Source organism: Thermobia domestica, chromosome 10 (assembly GCF_964235325.1).
Source record: "Thermobia domestica chromosome 10, izTheDome1.hap1.1, whole genome shotgun sequence".
Classification (NCBI taxonomy): domain Eukaryota; kingdom Metazoa; phylum Arthropoda; class Insecta; order Zygentoma; family Lepismatidae; genus Thermobia; species Thermobia domestica.
This window is the reverse complement of record NC_137463.1, coordinates 164,864,851-164,884,340: the sequence shown is the minus strand read 5'-3', so window position 1 is coordinate 164,884,340 and position 19,490 is coordinate 164,864,851.

Here is a 19,490-nt window from a genome sequence, read left to right as displayed (position 1 = left end):
AATTTCCCTGTGAAGCGTACGTTTAAGAGAATTTAATTCTGATACCAAAATTTTATCACACTATTTAACTTGTGTATCTGGTAAGTATTGTAGGAAGACAGTCCTAAGGTGGTAATACCGAGTAAATGGGGAAGGACAGCTCTTTTCGTACGACCATTGGAACAAGTTAATTTCTCCTGATTTTCCGCAATTTGAAAATGACAAGGAATGTGAAAAATAATCCTGTCACTAAATTCCTAATCTGTTGCTCTATTTGATGACAAATGTCTATTCCAAGTAGGGCAACTAGACAAGCGATAAGTTTGGAAGCCAAAATCAAAATATATATGAACAGGAACAAAATAGGTATTCGAATGAAGAAGGGCTAGGCCTTGATATTGAAACATTGTTCCAAGAGATGGTAAGGAATACTGAGCTGACAGCGGGACTGGGAAACATCTAGCACTACTAACCAGTAAGACAAGTAAACAAACAAGGGAGATGACAAGCTTCATGATGATGAGGAGGTTATTCACCTAAAGAAAGTGAAAATCTATGTGTTGGTAAGTAACTAAGCTGAAGGTGACGCGACAAAACGAAATAATTGCAGGAAATGGACAAGTCGGTATTAGTATGGCAGAGGAAAGGGCTGCGATAAAAGGCATGCCATTTACAATGACCAGTCTATGGATAGGTTGTGAAAGAGTGTTCGTAACTCAGTGAATATCTGAAGAAGTACAGACACCACAAAAGGCGTACGTATGCGGACATCGAAGTCGAGACGAATTATCCATAGAAAAGTTAGTGCGGCTAGCAAAAAGAGATCCAGGGGGGACATGAGGACGGATTATCATAACCTCGCAAAAAACTACGCTGAATCGAAAACGATTAGAAAAATGAGCGGTTCCGGACTCGTGCTCAGGCGGGGGATGAACGGGGAACTCCGGCCACAATGTCTAATAAATTTGGGAGTGTGTCGTTCTATGAAAAGAAACACTCGATTGTTCTGCCATAAGAGGATCGAATAAACTTGAAGAGGGAGAGCCGTAAAAGTATACGAAAGGCTCTAGCTTCGAATCCGAATAATGGGATTACAAAAGCAAGTTGCGTACAAATGGTAGTAAGGTCTGTAGTTCGATTCGTAGTGGTATAAAACCTCGTCGGCATTACGTAGTATGGGCCTACTAATTCGAGACCTGGTGTTACATGGCATCACTTGATAGGGCACTGCTTGATTCCGATTGATATCAGACCGGCGCTCACGGCGACACGTAGTATGTGGTAGCCACTGATTTTAAAGAGCGGGTTATTGGCATGACGCGTTGCTTGGGGGCCACTAGTTCAAAACCGAGTTCCGACACCACGTGGTACGCCTGTGCTACTGAAGCTTACCTGGCCTCAGAGGCACAACATATACTAAACGCTCTTTTCCAGATGAGGTTTCAGTACCTACAAATCTAGAACGTATTTCCATACTTATGCTCTTAGGGAGCTTGTTCAGGTAAATAAAAGGTACAGAAATTTCGTGGAGGAAATGTAAGTAAAAGGAAACATCTATTAACAGCAAAGGTAGTGTATAAGGCTCAATGCGAGTATCTTTGTTTTTAAAATGAGTCTAATTTGAAATTTAGTATTTGGGAAAATTTTTGATAAGTGTCAGACTGAAGACAACACTTGGCCTAAAAGCAAACGTTCAGGCGGGAGAGCAGAATTGGTAGGCATTTGTAAAAGAAACTGCAATAGACTCAGATGCGTCAATAAATTATTACTACTTACGGATATAATTTTCTCCATTTCAGTTTGTAGTAACTTGCACAAACACTCCACAAATAACACAATTGGAAGAAGTTGTGTGGCGGGCACTTGGTTAGTACACAAAGTAGCACGGAAAGTCCTTGAATTTATTGGGCATCGAAATTGATTGAAGAACAGTTCTGGGTGATGACCAATGAGAGACCAGTAATCCGGCATCATAGTCGGCTAACGAGTGCAGCTTCTCTTCTCTTCTGCGAGGGCGACGTGTTTTGGCGAAACTTTCCTCTTTTTGAAAGGCCACGAGGACATCTTCTGAATATTTTGAAGGAACCAACGATGTCTAAAATAGTCCTAGTTAGTCCTTTTACATGATAGATGTCTTCTTCTGAATCAGTCTCATTTTCGGTGATATACAAAAACAAGCAGAATGAGCGCTAACACGCAGCTGTTGCGGTGATGGGTTTTGGAGGCAAAAAGCTTAATGTTACACGTTATCAGTCCTATTTGTAACTTCGTATGACGTTCTTCAAGAGGTGAAGCGTCCATATCTCAGCATAATGACAAATCGATTTCATGGTGATGGAAAAGCTCTTCTCGGGGCGTTTCTACCTTAGGCTTGCAGTTTCGTTATTTTTTATATTTTCTGTTTTGCCTGCATGTCTGTTTCCTGGCTAATGTTGAAGGCCGATTGTATGAAGCAAGAAAAGTAATCTTTTCTAAGCAATGAAGTGTAATGACAAATAATTCGGAATAATCGCATATTTCCTTTTAACTTGTTCTTGTTTATTTTTGCTTTCTTTCTGTATTTTTGCAAAGTACAAATTAGACTAGATTTATGATATAGTGAATCAGATATTACGCCAAAGCTAAGTGGTTAGCCTAAGCCTTACATTGTACTAAAACAATAGAGATACATAAATTTCACACACCTTAATTTAAAGATTTTTTTCTTGCTCTTATATAAGCAAATTCCTTTATCCGACTCGCGTAATCAGATGTTTCAGCCAATTCATGTCCTATTGATATCGCTAGACCACTCAAGCATGTTTTAGGCATGGAAGAACGTAGATAGTTTTTTTTTAATAAGCTTAAGTTTCCAAAAACTGCTTTCTCCACTTGTCACTATTACCGGTGAGGTTAAAAAATCTTCAGTGCAATACCGATATTGGGAGCAAAGTCATGTTCCTTAATTTTAATTTCTCCTTTAGTGAACTTTCACAGGCTTAATTATAGTGGATAACACTTTCATTCGTCTTTCAAATCACTGGGGTTAATATCTTTCGATTCTTTGTGTGCTAAAATGCTGGCAAGTTTAGTCCACTTTTCAGAGAAAAAGTTCAGGTGGTATATCTTCAGGATTACTTATATCGTAAAGAAAATCGAAATACTTACTGTGATGTGTAAGTTGCTCTTAAAGATAACACAATCACATCTAGAACTTTGTAATAAAAATCGAATTTGTATCTTGTTTGTGGATCTTCAATAGCTTCATCCTCTGCCTCGTACTGAAACTGTCTCTTCTTCTTTCGACTTCGAGCATGCACTGTATTACCTACCGTGGGTCATTCATATCTAATGCTGATGCCAATTCCATTGCATCAACTAAGTAAGATTGAAACTTTGCATCATTTCCGCTCCTCTCAAAGTACGCATATATAATTTCAAGAAACCGGATTGCATCCAACACATGAGAATCAATGCTTTGGAGGCTTTTGCTTACTATGTTCATGTGGAGTAAAATGTCATACCAGAGAACGAGTCAGCAAAGGAAAATAAAGTCACGCAGCTGGTTTTCTATACACAGAGTATCGTGGCCAACCATTCTATCTGTTCTATTATCGTTACTTATTTGAAATAAGGTATCATAAACCTCCCCTATTTGATATCTAAATGGAGTCAGAGCATCAATTCGGCTCTCCCACATTGTAGTGCTTAATGGTTTGAAAGTGAGACTGCTAATATGTTCCTTAAGTATGGCTCAACGTTGAACTAACGCAGAAATAGGTCATAAACTATTTTAACTATACAAAAGAAATGAAACTGTGTACTGAGATGCTGTAACTGCATTGTTAAAGAAAAGGTTTTGAATGACTACTGCAAGAAACGTAGAAGGCTCGGGGATTTATTTCTAAAATTCTCTTCTGAATACCTGAATGTTTGCCTTTCATATTCGAACCATTGTCACATCCTTGGCCTCTCATGTCTTCTACAAGTTCAGAAAATTACTATTATCACTTGTGTAAAATTTATCTGATGTTCCGCATAACGGTAGACATTCTTCACCTAAAAACTGTCTTTTGCAACGAGTCGTTCTATTATTATTATTATTATTATTATTATTATTATTATTATTATTATTATTATTATTATTATTATTATTATTATTATTACTCAGTATTCTGCCTTTTGGCAGGTCCTGGGACTAATGAGGATTTTTTTTTTTAGATTTGGGCCTGGAAATGTTTTTTCCACTTTTCTCGATATTCAGTTTAATCTTTTAACTCCCAATATTTTCTCCTATATTTCAAATCGTCGATCAGCTGTGTTCTTCTTCTTCCTATTCCTCCCTTCCCTTCCATCTTTCCTTCTACGGCGGTGTGAAGAAGACAATTTCTTCGCAAGATGTGTCCAATCCAATTCGCCTTTCTACTAGGATAGTGGCTAGAAGTGTCCTCTTCTTTCCTACCCGTTTTAAAACATCTTCGTTTGTTGCTCTCCATCTTCCTCCGACAGCACATTTCGATGCTCTCTAAATATTTCTTCTCTAACTTCCGTAATGTCCAAGTCACTGAACCATACAGTCCAATGCTCCATATATACCACTTGATCAATTTCTTCTTAAATTCAATATTGAGCCTACTAGTTAAGAGTGATCGTTTCATGTTGAATGCTTCTTTAGCTATGGCAATTCTTGACCTGATCCCTTTGGTACAGTAAGCGTCTCTCTTCAAAATACTTCCAAGATACTTGAAATCATCGATCTCTTCAAGTTCTCTTTGTTTTACTCTGATCCGTAAGGGCGTGTTATATCCTGACCAGCGAACGAGTGCGGGCGGCCGGTTTTGGAACTAAAATACAAACAACAGTGTTTCTAACCGGATTATTTGTAATTAATCTATCACAGTTGTTTTTGTCCTGTTCATAATAAACCACTTCACGCATATGTTCAAGTTAAGACAAACACAATTTCAAAAGTTATGTAAGTTATTTTCTGAACATTTTAAGGGACTGCAAAAAAAGTACATATACCCTCCATATTAGTTTGGCAATAATTTACGAATAAACTAATCTCAGTGTTGTACAAAGGAACACTGAGAATTTCGTAGTATTAGAGTGTAAGGAATTCCTACTTCATCTGTTAACAAAACCTCGAAGCTCATCTTTGTGAATCAAAGTAATACTTTGGCAACTGCGCTTTCATTGTTTAAAGCAAGTTTTATTGTGTAGTTTTGAGATAAGGCGTCTTCGAAATTGATACCATATGATCGATCGATTGACAGTACCTTCAGTAACAAATTTGCATTGAGATCATTTTCGGATGTGCTGCAAAAGACTGGTGACAGAGAAACCGATAATCTAACCGCCTCCGAAGGAGATTTGGATCCGTCCCTAATTAAGATGGTAGATAAAGATAACTTTCTCTGATATCTAACCTGTCATTATTTAGCATGGTTTGGTAATTTAAAAATCCAGTATTTCTACCATATTTTGAAAAATTTATTTAAAAGAAATAAACCCAATGTTACATTGGAGGCGGTAGGTGAGCGATTAAAATTTAAAGTGGGAAGCCTGACAATTGATTTCTTATAGCTCCAGTGAAATTCAGAAAAAATGAATTTCATATTAAAAAATAAATACAAAATACATTTTCATGGTGACTCTTACATTCATTATGTTATTATAAAGTTAATGGTACTTTTGAAATTGATTAGAGTGAATAGATATATTTATTTAAGTAACAAAACCACTTGCGTAAGTTTTTCAAAATATCAAGTTAGAAGAACGAAGTTTGTCTTCCACTGCCATCTCATTGCTTAAAGATACCGGCGATGAAACAATTGGCCGGAAATCATGCGGTCGCTTCTTACATCAAATCACGACGAAGATGAGTGCCGATGTTAGGTATGTAAGTTCAGTTTTTTTTTTATTTTTTTATTTTTTTTTTTAAGGATCCCCTCTTGGAACTATACGTAGCACAATTCAGTACTTACACTTGAAATAAAAATACAGCTGTTTAAAGACGATTGATTGCCTTTGTCTTTGAATTTCATATGTGCACACAGGATTTGTTAAACAAGACCGTGCATCTGATATGTTTGAACTATATGCAACTTATGCTCACGGGCTAAACTCAGTCTTCTGAAGTCAATCGACAAATGATTATGCATTACAGACACAAAGACAACACTAGGCTCCCAAGTTTCAAAATTATATTGTGTATGAAAACAGATAGTAGAATTAATTCTTTGTCACAAGAGACCTAGGGTCTGAAAGAAATTCAGAGGGAGTTCAAAGGGAATTTCTATACTCATAAATAAAAGTGAATTTATTGTGTATTGAACCAATGATATTTATGCTTACGTTACCCATACGCTGATGTTTTTATTTACACTTTTATTTCACATTTACCAAAAGGCTGGATTACGACAATAATCCTAAAAGAAAGATGCATTATAATCAGGTTTCACAAGGCAATCCCGAAAGACAAGCTATCCAATCCCGTAGCCCTTTAAAAAATTATGGAAAATTTCTTCTTCACTTCCTTTTCCCTCAAATGGTTCACATTCATCGAAAAAATGAAATGAAATTTCTTTAGTTTAACGTCCCATGATTATGCTCTTTATGTTAGAGGAGACAGATGATTAATGAAAGTGAAAGATTGTAAAATTAATTGTTGGACTCTCACAGAACCACGTACAACAAAGACACATGCGCTAGCCAATAGACCAACGAAGAGAACTTCCACAGTTCTCGAGTGGAAATGTATCGGAATTCTTTCTTAGCTACAACTCAAGAAAATAATTTAGTTGTCAATCGATAAACATACATTTAAAACAAACACAAGCATCGCGAGCCTTAATTTAAACTTAGTTACAAGATATTGTGCAATCATCTAAGCTATCAACCCTTAATTAATCTTTTAGTCATTAACATCTTATTACTGAGTTTTACAGGTTTCTACTGTTTTATAATGAAATCAAATAAAACGTAATCAATTTGTTTATATAATATGCTTAATACACAGTAGAAATTCACTTGTGTGCTATCTTGTTCTTAAATTGTTAATTTCCATGCATATGCCATTACCCACAATACATCGGCATTACTGCAGGAATAACCATTACTGCATTCAATAACAACTATTAATATATAATTTATGGAGTTCTTTATTAAGCGAAACAGATTAAGCTAATTATAACATGTAAACGGCAACTTTTGAAAATCGTTGGATACACTGCAGAGTGACACTCTCCGTTCCCCTGTCTCACCGCGCTTATCTAGAAACTGATGTAAACACAACACCAGCGCCCTCCACGAAAAACCGCACTAATATCCTGGTCAGGTAATACCACGGGATATTCTCATGACTTTCGACTTTTCGATGTTAATTTCCATTCCATACAGTTTTTCAATATCAACTATTTTGTTAATCATCTCCTGGAGTCCTCCTTCGGTTCTAGCCATAATAACCGTATCATCTGCATAACCCGATCTTGTTAATAACCTGCCCTCCAATCTTGAAATCTCCAATTCCCATTAATCCTTCCTTCATTAAAAATTCACTGTAAATGTTGAATAAATGGGGCGACAAACTACATCCTTGTCTGACTAATCTTCCAATCTCCACACTATTGGTTTCTCATTTACTCAAGCGCAACTATGCACTATATACAGGTTGTCCTCTAATGTTTGCCTTTCATATTCGAACCATTGTCACATCCTTGGCCTCTCATGTCTTCTACAAGTTCAGAAAATTACTACAGGTTTTGAATGAGTCGTCGATCTCTCCAGTTGACTCCGATTTATTTAAGTGTTTGCAGAAGTTTCTTCCAATTGACTCGGTCGAAAGCTTTTCGCCAGTCGATGAAGAACAAACACAACTATTCCTTTACATCAAGAACTTTTTCTGATATAATTCTCATCAATCCAATAGCATATCTCGTGCCTTTTCCTTTCCAGAATCCAAACTGATCAATTGATCTTTTTCTAACCTCTCATCTACCTTACTTTCCAGCAGCCTGTTCAGTATGCGTCAAATGATCTTTCCAGTGTGGGAAATAAGGCTAATAGTTCTGTGATCGCTGAACTTCTTTGCTTGTTTTTTCTTGCGCATTGGCCATTCTCCACTCAGATTGATCTGGTTAATAAGTGAAGTCAGTACTTTCATTGCGTTGTCTCCTAATCCCTTGAGCAAATCTAATGGTATGTCGTCGTCTAAAGTGACCTTTCTCCTTCGCATGTCTTTGATTGCTAGTACTACTTCAGTCTTCAATATACTGGGCCCTTTTTCATCATCATCCACCTCTTCCTCTGCTTCGATCGCAATATCTTTGGAGCGGTTCTTCTGATCATACAGATCTTTTATGTATTCCTCACAAATTTTAAGGATTCCTTGATGGTCAGTGACCACATGACCTTGTTGATCTTCGATTCCAAACATTCGTATACTTTTGTTAGCTTTTCTTCTAATTCTTGTGCTTTCTGGTACATCAGATCATATCTGCCGCACCGTTGAAGTTCCATTATTTCTTCACATATTTCCTACATGTACTTTTCTTTGGCTTTGTCCGTTTCTCTTGTCAATTCATTATTCAGCCTTCTGTATTCATTGATGTCCGTGTTTTTTGCCCTTCTGCGTTCCTCCATCTTCTTTAACATTGCTTCAGTTGTCCATGGTTTTCTCGGTGCGCTTTCTATCCTGCCAATGTTATTGTGGAGTGTGTCAAGTAGAATCTGTTTAACTTTTCCCCAACTATTTTCTACATTGTCAACCATATCTCCCATTGCACAGATTTTTCTTCAATCTCTTCTTTTATATCATCGTCGATATTTCTTAGTCGCTCTAAGTTCCATTTTCGATTTTTCCTCATATTTTTCTTGATCGACTTTAACCAGGTTTGCACTTCCGCCACCAAGAGATTGTGATCCGAATCAACGTCCGCTCCTGGTAGTGTCTTCACGTCTGGTACACTATTCCTGATACGTTACTTCACAACAATGTAATCGATTTGGTAGCGTTTCTTATCTCCTGGACTTTTCCACGTGTACAACTTGTTTTTTCTTTTCTTAAACCACGTGTTCATCACCACCAGATTATGTTGCCTACAGAAATCGATAAACATTTGACCTTGTTCGTTTCTTCTACCTAGACCTATCATGACTAGCCAAAGCTTCAGAAATGTGGCACCAATGGTTATAACCATCAATGGTGAAAGATATTTTACTTGTGGAAAATAATTTGCAACAAAAACAGAAAACAGCATTCTTACTTTCTGAATAAACTAACCACTTTCTGAACACAGATTTGCCATTGCGTGTACCTGTGAACCGACGGTTGAAATTATCTCTGGGCCAGTCGTCAAACATGGTTAATTGCTCTGGAGGATCTCTTTTGACTAAGGGATTCTAATATTCGGAATGATCAATTTGTAAATTGGTTAAACACTCGCTGCTAGAACCTAAACGTCTAGATGCTGTGGGCTAGAAAGGTCTGTCTCAAGTGGTAGTGTACTTTTTGCATACTTGGAGCGGAGCGTTAGGACACTGCTAAATAGAAAAAATATAAAAGGCAGATTGATAATCTTATCCACTGTAGCAGGAAATCTTATCTACGCCGCTGCAATTGAAATATTGAATGAAATACTTGTGGCTAGTAGTTTGATAATTGAAAATAAGGGGGAATACTCTGAATTTCCTGAGTGAGTATTTTCCTGAATGTGAGTGAAGTAAGTTCAATTACATTCTCAGGTGAACACAATTTTATTTTTCCATGTTGGTCTATTATGAAGCATTACATTTTGATAGTATTCTTTTCTTTTCCAAATTTTGCCGACCATTAAACGTGCCGCCCTGGGTGGTGGCACGGCTCGAGCCTCTCGAGCCGGCCCTGAGGTTTTCTTTCTTTATTCAGAAAGTACCACATGTGAGGGTTTGCTTAACTTGGAAGTGTAAAATTCGTTCAATAGACAAGTATTTAAAACTAAGGAACTACTTGTTTAAGTGCTTTCGAAAATTTCGCTCCTAAAGGGAAAGGTCAGTTTTTATAATACGTCAAATTTTGCTTCCTTATGTCAGAAAGTGCTCAATGTTTGGTTTTGTTTAAGTTGTAAGTCTGAAACTTGGTACATTCTCTCTTCACTAAACATGACCGAAAACGTATTTCAGTGTTTTTGAAAATTCCACTTCCAAAGGGGGGAGGGTAGTAGTATTCACATTTCCGGTTGTATATTTATTACACTTTGTTGTTCATGTATTGTCCATTAGAAGAATGGGTGTTTCTGCTAGTATTTTCATCAGAGAAATCTACCACTACTCTTCAATACAAAATAATAATAATAATAATAATAATAATAATAATAATAATAATAATAATAATAATAATAATAATAATAATAATAATAATAGTATTAGTATTCCATAAATCATTGTCAAATATATGCAATTGCTTTTATAAACAACTAGCAAATCCGCACGTCTCAATAATTACTCGAATTTAAGACGTCCTCGAATCTAAGACGCACCCCGATTTCCCTGAGTTAAATTATGGAAAAATAGTAATGTTCCGTTTTTACTATTACTTAAAGCTCTCCTTGGTATTGGTCATTTTCGGTGATTTTTATATATCCCTCTCCCCATGTTGCGGGGCACGGCATGATAAAAATTATCCCAGGCCCGAATGTCATGTATGTTGAAAATTTGATCGAGATCGGTTGGGTGGTTCAAGAGTTATCAAGTTTTATATATATCCTCCTCTCCTCTAATCTAAGTTCTACTGTCAAAGAGATAGGATAAAAACCATCCCAGGTCCGAACCTCATCTATGTTGATAATTTGATTAAGATATGTTCGGTGGTTTAAGCGTGATGAAGTCATAAAGACAGTCACTTTTATTTTTATTTTTATTTTTTTTTACATATATGTCCCCCTTTCCCCTCCCCTACATTGTGCCGTCAAAGCAAAATGAAGAAAACATCCCAGGTCCGAACCTTATATATGTTGAAAGTTTGATCGATATCGGTCGGGAGGCGCAAGAGTTATTAAGTTTTATTAATTTTCATATATTTACCCTCCTCCCCTCCCCTCCCCTAAGATCTACCATCAAAATAAAATAATAACAAACTTCATTTATGTTGAAAATTTTGATTGAGATCGATCGGGTGGTTCAAGAGTTATTAGCTCACGAATATGGTCACTTTTTAAATATATTTATTGAGTTTTGTATTGTATATCTCTCCCATCTCCACATCCTCTACATTGTTCCGTCCAAGTGAAATGGTAAAATCCATCCCAGCATGAACGTCATCTATGTTGAAAATTTGATCGAGATTGGCCGTTTGGTTCAAGAGTTATTAAGTTTTATTTATTTTTTTTATAATTCCCCCACCTCTCCCTACCCTAAGTTGTACCGTCAGAGTGAATAGCTAAAAACACTCATAGGCCAGAACTACATCTATGTCAAAAATTTGATCGAGATCGGTCGGGTGGTTCAAGAGATTAAGAATCATAAACATAGTCACTTTTAATTTGGATCTGAATTTTAATGTTCACAAACACCGCTATTAATATATAGATTATTAAGATTCGCCTTCCTAACTAAGATGTAAATTTTATCAAAATTTGACTGAAAGTAATGGGAAAGGAACAGCCATTGTCTGCTATTAGAAAATTGGATAAGAATGCAAGTATTCTTAAATAATAAAGGGTACGTGTCACTGCAGACTTTTCTTGCTTCTATTTCTTAAGCTAAATCTCATTATGCTACAGTTACCACTGAAACATTCATTTGCGAATACGAACAAAATTATAAAGGAAACCAACAAAGTTCTATCGCTTTTTGTGGAAGTCCGTGTTCAATTGGTCCTCACACCGTCAGTTTAATGCAAATAGAGATAACGCGAGGGTCAGTTGTTGGTGTGGGTATATCAAACGTACTACCTGGTTGTGGCAGTTCAGTTACACCTTGAACTTGTATAAGGACAGAGTGAAGATGGGATCTCCGCAGAGCGTCATAAGGGCGTGTATGCTGTACGAGTTCAAACTGCAGCCAAGCGCCGCTACAGCGGGGCGGAAGATATGCCAAGCCTTCGGTGAGGGTGTCGTAACTACGCGAACAGTGCAGCGGTGGTTTAACAAGTTTAAGGACGGTGTCAAACGACGCAGCACGTGCCGCAAGACCAACACATGAAGTACAAAATGAAGATCTTCAGACAGCAATTGAGGCGAACAGTGGTCAGACATGTGAGGAAAGGGGACTACAATTCAGTGTGAGTGGAGAAACCATTCGACAGCACCTCCATAAAGTTGGGTCGATGGGTCCCACATGATTCGACTCCGAGCCAGAAGGCAACGCGAGCAGAAACCTGTGTTTCTTTCCTGTCTCGTCTATGGAAGAAGCCATTTCTGAACAGGCTGCTGACGTGATGAGAAGTGGGTTCTGTACGAAGACCCGGGACGCCGTCACGATTTGTTAGCACCAAATGAACCGGTTCCAAAACAGCCGAAACCAATACTGCAGCAGAAGAAAGTCCTTCTGTGTGTTTGGTGGACTGCTCGCGATATCGTGCATCGGGAACTGCTCCACCTGGCTAGAGCATAAATGCAACTGTGTACTGTCAGCAGTTGAGCGGTGTTCAAGAAACACTCAAAACTCCGGAGCCAGCACTTCTGAATCTCAAAGGGGTCCTCCTGTTACCGGACAACGCTAAGTCCCACATGGCTAGGATGACCCGGGATACCATTCTACGCCTTGGATGGGAAACTATATCATCCGTCATACTCCTCAGAGATTGCACCGTCCGATTATCACCTGTTCCATTCCTTGGCCAATTACCTTAGAGGACCCCAGTTCAAATCTCTAGTAGAGGTGCAAAATGCACTTGGTACTTTCTTCGCTTCACCGTCCACCAAGTTCTACCGCGATTGAATCCAAGGCTTTTCAGAACGTTGGCAGAAGGTCATCGATGCTGATGGGGGATATTTTTGATCTTTCAGGTACATCTTAAGTGACACATCGATCTTCAAAGGTGGTGGGTGAAAAAGCGCCAGAACTCTCTTGGTTACCTTTAAATAAGTCGTTTTCGAGAAACTTCGTCCGAGGGAAACTCACCTCTGAAGGTACAATATCTCTCTTGTACATATTTTCATAAGAAGTAATTTGTGCACCAGAATAGGTTAATGAAATATTTAATTATGAAATATGAAGAAAATTACCCGAAAAAGACTCACTCCGAGAGTAAACGTTTCCTTGTGAAGTTTTCAGGATGAATGAGTTATGCTGTGTTATGAATTTAGTAATGAAATACTTATTTATGAGATATGAACAACGTCGCGGGATGTTGTTCAAAATGAAATCATCACCAAGACAGAACTACCCTTTCTAGATTTTCCTACATAATGCGTTGTTTTGCATATTGTGTGTATTCCATTTCTCTTCCATTGTCTATGCCATCTTGTAAGATAAAATGAAACATGGTATGTGCTAGTGGCTCATTAAGCGTACTAACAGATTTTGTTATACTCTTAGTTTTAAAGTTTTCAAATCTCACTTGCCTCTTGAAAGTAATGTGTCTTTTGTAGAATCACTCAGATGAATCATAGCTCTCTGTCTAAAGTTTAATTTTGCTTTTCTATTTTCGTAATTGTGAGCTTCCTCTCTCTCATACTTATATATATATATATATATATATATATATATATATATATATATATATATATACTGGTACTTTTGACATCTATTGATATCTATTTATACATATGATGAAGACAGTGTTGCCCAAGAGAGGTACTACATTTTTAAATTTGACATGGAAATCTTTGTCTCGTGGGCAGAACTATATACAAGAAATTCTAGAATAGTATTAACTTTTTTACGAAAAAAATTACAAAGATCAGATATATACCAGTCGGTACATGAAATGAAATGAAATTTTTGAGTTTTACATCCCACGGTTATGCCAGATAGGCTAAAGGAGACGGTGATGATGAGCAATGAATGAAATGGTGGAATGAAGAAAGTGGAAGAAAACGGGAGAACCCCAAGAAAACCCACGCACACTGTGTTTGTTCACCACAAAGTTCACTTGGCAGGAGCAACCAGTCGATAGATGTAGCCAAGTAGAACAAAATTATGTACGTCAGTGCAAGAGTCCATTCATAGTTTTTGATAAAAATTGAGGAGAACAAATTATTTTGAAAACCTGAAAATTGATGTAGATGAAAACTATATTAACTTATATTAAAGTGAAACTAATACTGAATTATGCTCTCTTGACAAGAAGTTCCTCATTATAAGACTAACAAGACGTAGAGTGGCTAATCAGACATAGCACAAAATTGTGATTAACACTTTCCTATCAGTTGATAGTTCATATCGAGCTTAACAAAACGGTATGGTTAAATTCTGATACGTAGTTTCAAGGAAAATAGACAAGAAACAAACTTGTATGAAGCTGAAACACATGTGCTTCATTGTCCATAAAAATTTATAGTTCTGCTAGAACAGACTACTTACAGATTATACTGTATATTTATGTACTGTATACTCTGTTAAATATGACATTGTTTCTGCTCCTGTCAGTACAACAGCCTCTCCCAGCAGTGACACATATACTTCTAACAGTTTCAAACACACTATTTTAAATCTTGCAATATTTGGTTATATTAATTCGATTTAATCAATCCCATTGTATCTTTCCCAAAACTATAGACCATGATTAAAAGTTTAGAGTATTCAGAATTTTGTAATGTAAGTAATTAGAATTCCGTAATATGCAACATTTTGATTAGTTCAAAAGTACATGATTTAAAATGCAATAGCTATATATAGGATGAAAACATAAATACGTAGAGAAGTTAGAAAAGCAATGAATTATTAGAACTATTTGCGGAATAACACAACTGAATTAAAATGAATACATAACTCGAATTAAAATGAATACATAACACGAATTATATAAAATTTAAATAGCATTAACAAGAAAAATTAACATAACTTTATGACGATTACGCAGGAAAATATTTCAATTTTAATACCCATGGTTATGCCGATTAGGCTAAAGGAGACAGTGATCATGAGAAATAAATGAAATGGTGGAATGAAGAAAGTGAGAGGAAATGGGAGAACCCCGAGAAAACCCTCCCAATTTTATTGGATCTGGTAAACAATAAAAAAAATGACTTCCGTCTTGCGTAAGATTACAAAATTAGATACTTTGTAATTAGATTTTTTAATTTTTTTTGTAACTTTTGAGTTGTGTGGTAGAAATGTGATTTTATTTTTAGATTGTAGTTCACAAGTTAAGTTAATTATAAATGGGGGATTCTAAGAAGCAAGTGTATTTTCTGGAAAATGACAAAATGGAGCTTAAGACTCTACGTCTAAAATCAAAAGAAAATCCTATATTCATGAAACAATACACAGTAGGTAATGGATATTTTTTTTAATATTATCAGGATTCAACGAAAAAAAAAATCAAAGATGCAACATACAACAATGGATAGATTTCACTCAGTTAAGCAAAATGATATTAGTAAGTGTGAATCATCATGCGTAGTTTTCAAGAAAATCGGTAATAAGTTTCTTTTAATGTAAACTTAATATTATGTGCCGCACGATAATCATGCCATCTCTCAAAATAAAATTGATGCTGAAGTATACACTAATCAGACTTTTCATTATAACACTAGCAAGACGACACTATAGGCCTACATTACGGTTAATTAGATATAGTCCAAAATTATGTTGTATTTTTAATCTTTGATTTTGTTTTAATATGATATTGTCCAAAGATTAGACATATATCAGTCGGTAGATCAACAAAATCGAAATGAATAAAATGTGCTTGAAAGTGCATCAGAATGTGTAGTTTTCGAAACAATTGAGATAAGTGAATTTTTATGGCGTTTAAACATATATCGCTCATTGCTAATCTGTTCCCGTTGATAGTTTTTCCTGTGCAGGAAAATTATTACTATTATTATTATTATTATTATTATTATTATTATTATTATTATTATTATTATTATTATTATTATTATTATTAATAATAATAATAATAATAATACATTATATTATATTACCTACCATTTCTAAGAATTTCATTGACTTTCTATTTTCTTATGCTTTTTGTTCAGAAATAATACTGTATTTATCAAATATCATTCCATGTAAGAACTGCATTCTTTTTTCTTTCTTTCGTTCATTCCACTCTTCTGTTTATTTTTCTTAGTTGACTTTCTTTCGTTTCTTCAATCATACTTTCGACCGTTGTTAATTGTGACTCAAGTCGGCCGTCGTCAGTAACACCGACTAAGAGGAGTTGATAAGTGAAACTGGTGTTCCACGCGAAATTGCACGGATATCAATACAGCAGGACTTTAGTTCTTATAGCAAAGGAATATTTACATCGTTTAGTTATAAGGAAAGATAAATGTCTGAATTAAAGAAAATCAAGAGGGGGAATAAATAGCCCGGAAAATTAGATAGGCCAAAAGGATGCTTCCTTTTTCTTCTATGGATTCACTACTAAGTTCTTCTGGGTATCATATCACATAAGATTCATCAGTTTGCAATTCTTGCCATTAAAACTGCAATCAGTATATTCAGCTTCAACTTGTCTGAACATTTTCTTTCAAGTTAAAACATACATAGTTAAAACTGAATATTTTCAATTTGTTTTTTTTTTTTTTTTTTTTTTTTCTAAAATGAAACCAGTTAAGTTGAAATGAGATTACAAATATTCAATGTGTATTTGCAGGAGCGTCATTTCAGATTTGTCTGAGGGAGGGGTAAGATTCTCCACTGTCACAAAAGTTTCAAGTTTTTCTCCTAATATATTAGTAGACAATCGATTAAATTATACCTGAATTTAATTCTCAAACTCGGGTGGCCAATTGTCCACCCTGCTTCCCCGTGTTGTGCATAGCCTCCGAAACAAAATCCTAAATATGCCACTGATTACCTAGATTATGTGTATTTTTTACCTTATGGTATATCTTCAACTGTCATTCTTATTTCACGTATTTAGTTTACCTATTGTTAAATGCATTATTCTACCAGGAGTACTGCTTGTACTACTTCCAAAAGCCAGACGATATATCTAAGAGACATGACGAGGAGATAGTTCTCAAGAACCGAGACCAGATGAGAAAGAATCTTTCGAAACTCGAGACGAAATTACACTTATACATTTACATGACGAAACGTGACGTGAAAACCTTATTTTTTGTCTTATCTAGTAGTTAGAAGTTTAGTAGCGTATAGGGATGCATTCGAGTCGAGTCGAGACAGAATTTTCCTGACAAAATTCGAGTCGAGACACAGCTCTTCCAATAGAAAAATATATATTTTTCGAGTCGAGACATCACTTTTACAGCATATTTTCGAGTCGAGACAGTCTCAAATCTTGTCTCGTGCGCATCCCTAGTAGCGTAGTAGAAAATAATGTTTTCATTACTGCATTATCCATTTTTTTTAAAAATACTGTACAATGACGATTCCGTTTTCTAATAGCATAAACATAACTTATGGGTTATTATTGTAACAAAATATGCCATGAAAAGCAAACAACTGGGTCAAAGAAAGGAATATTTGCAAGGTTCACAGCGTGTAGAGCTACGAGAATCATGTATGCAAGATATTGTATAGACTTTCCTCCACCTCAAACATTACTTTTCTAACAGCCTCGAGATGCGGAGATGTAAACTGGGAATTGTGCCACTAAACAATAGATACATAAAAGATTCATTGTAATGGCTAATTTACCTGTTTGCCTAATATGTTTACATGGAAAAGCTTTTTTTTTTAGATACATGTATGCAAACAAAAATCTAATGGCCCATCACGTGACATTGTTTAAGTGGGTAAACAAATAATATTTTGATAGATTTTCAAACAAAAGCAAAGAAATTCTCATGCATGCATCGAAGAATATTTTTTTTTATCTCTCTCTCTTTAATCATCAGAGTTGCCTATTCTTTGAGAAAAAATATTACCAAATATTCAAAATGTAACTCTTTCTGTTTTTAACTATTTTGGGATTATTAGCGCACGTTATTTTCTAAGCTTGTAATTAATTTTAATCTCCAAGCAACTAGACAGTAAAGAAGAAACATTGCGGATCAATCAACTTTAAGTATTATAGTTAATGTTTTATATTGCTTGCAGGAGATTTCATTGTATACTTTTTATAATCAAGAACTAAACGTGTATAGGAAACAGTCAATTTTTAATCAATTTGTTTTGTTTAAGGCTCAGACTCTCCAATGTGTTGCAGCGTTATTTTCGGTGTTCTTCTTGAGTCATAACTTTACTTTTTTGTCTAGTTACGTTCTTCTCTCTCTCGTTTAGGCAACAACTCTTCTGTTATTCTTCTTTAAATTGCTTTTGTGCGTATTTTGAAGTTGTAGGTTCTCTTTTAAGATTTTTTTTGTTTGTTTATTTCTTTACGCAACCACCTCTTACAAAGAAAACTTATTCTGCAACCATTAGAAATGCATTGCAATTTCAACTTCTCTCCAGAACATATGTCCTTAAAATATGTAATCAACATTTATGAAGTTTCAGACTCTGGATTATCTTTCCTTAAATCTTAGGAGTTGAAGTGAATAAGATTAAATCTTGTCTTAGAAATCACTTTTGTTATTTTTAAAGAGTTTGCTTTACTCAAATCTCCTTTTATACTTGTTTACTCTGTGTGTCCATCAGACACAGTTAGAAATCGAGTTTGTTCATGAAGGTGACTCAAGTGTTAGAGGTTGACAATTCCCGTCTTGGATATTGATCAGTATATAGCAAATATAGTAATAAAAGCCAGAACTGGTTTCCCGCAATCGATTAGCTGTCCCCCTCCCCTCCCAAAAAACAAATAATTTCATCTTGATCTTTAATTCTTTTCAAAAAACACAAAATGGTAGCAATTCACTACAACTTTCGTTTCAATATTGATCTACATAAAATAAAAACGATAAGACATAGTGAAAAGCGTTTTCATGGAATAGATTTCGAAGAATAGGTACCAAACCATCGTCTCTCTTAATCCTCTATTCAAGCCTAAAATGGAATTAATCAACCACATCCGGTTTTAACGTTGATCGCGTTAGAGTAAAAAAAAAAAAAATAGATAGCGAGAATCGGTTTTCTTCAATCAATTACGCGACTGATGAATATATTTCATCTCAATACTAAAACGGAACTCCTTCGTTGCTAAGCGGTTAGCGTACAAGCCTTTGGCATGGCAGACTCGGCTTCGATTCCCGGCGGGAGCTTACGTGGTTCGTATCCCACATTAATCAGTAGGTTCGGTCTCATATAGCGTCGCTGCTGAAAGGGACGTTAAAATCAATTCAATCAACTCAACTCCATGCTAAAACGAAAAGTGGCAGAAATTTACTACCACTTTCGGTTCTAATATTAAATTAGTAAATGTAGAACATAATTCATATCAGTTCATGTCACGAGCAACAGTATTTTTTTTAGTGGGAAATAGAAGCGGCGTGTAATTTAAATTTGCATTGCCGCCTTCAGTTTCCTCTCAAGTT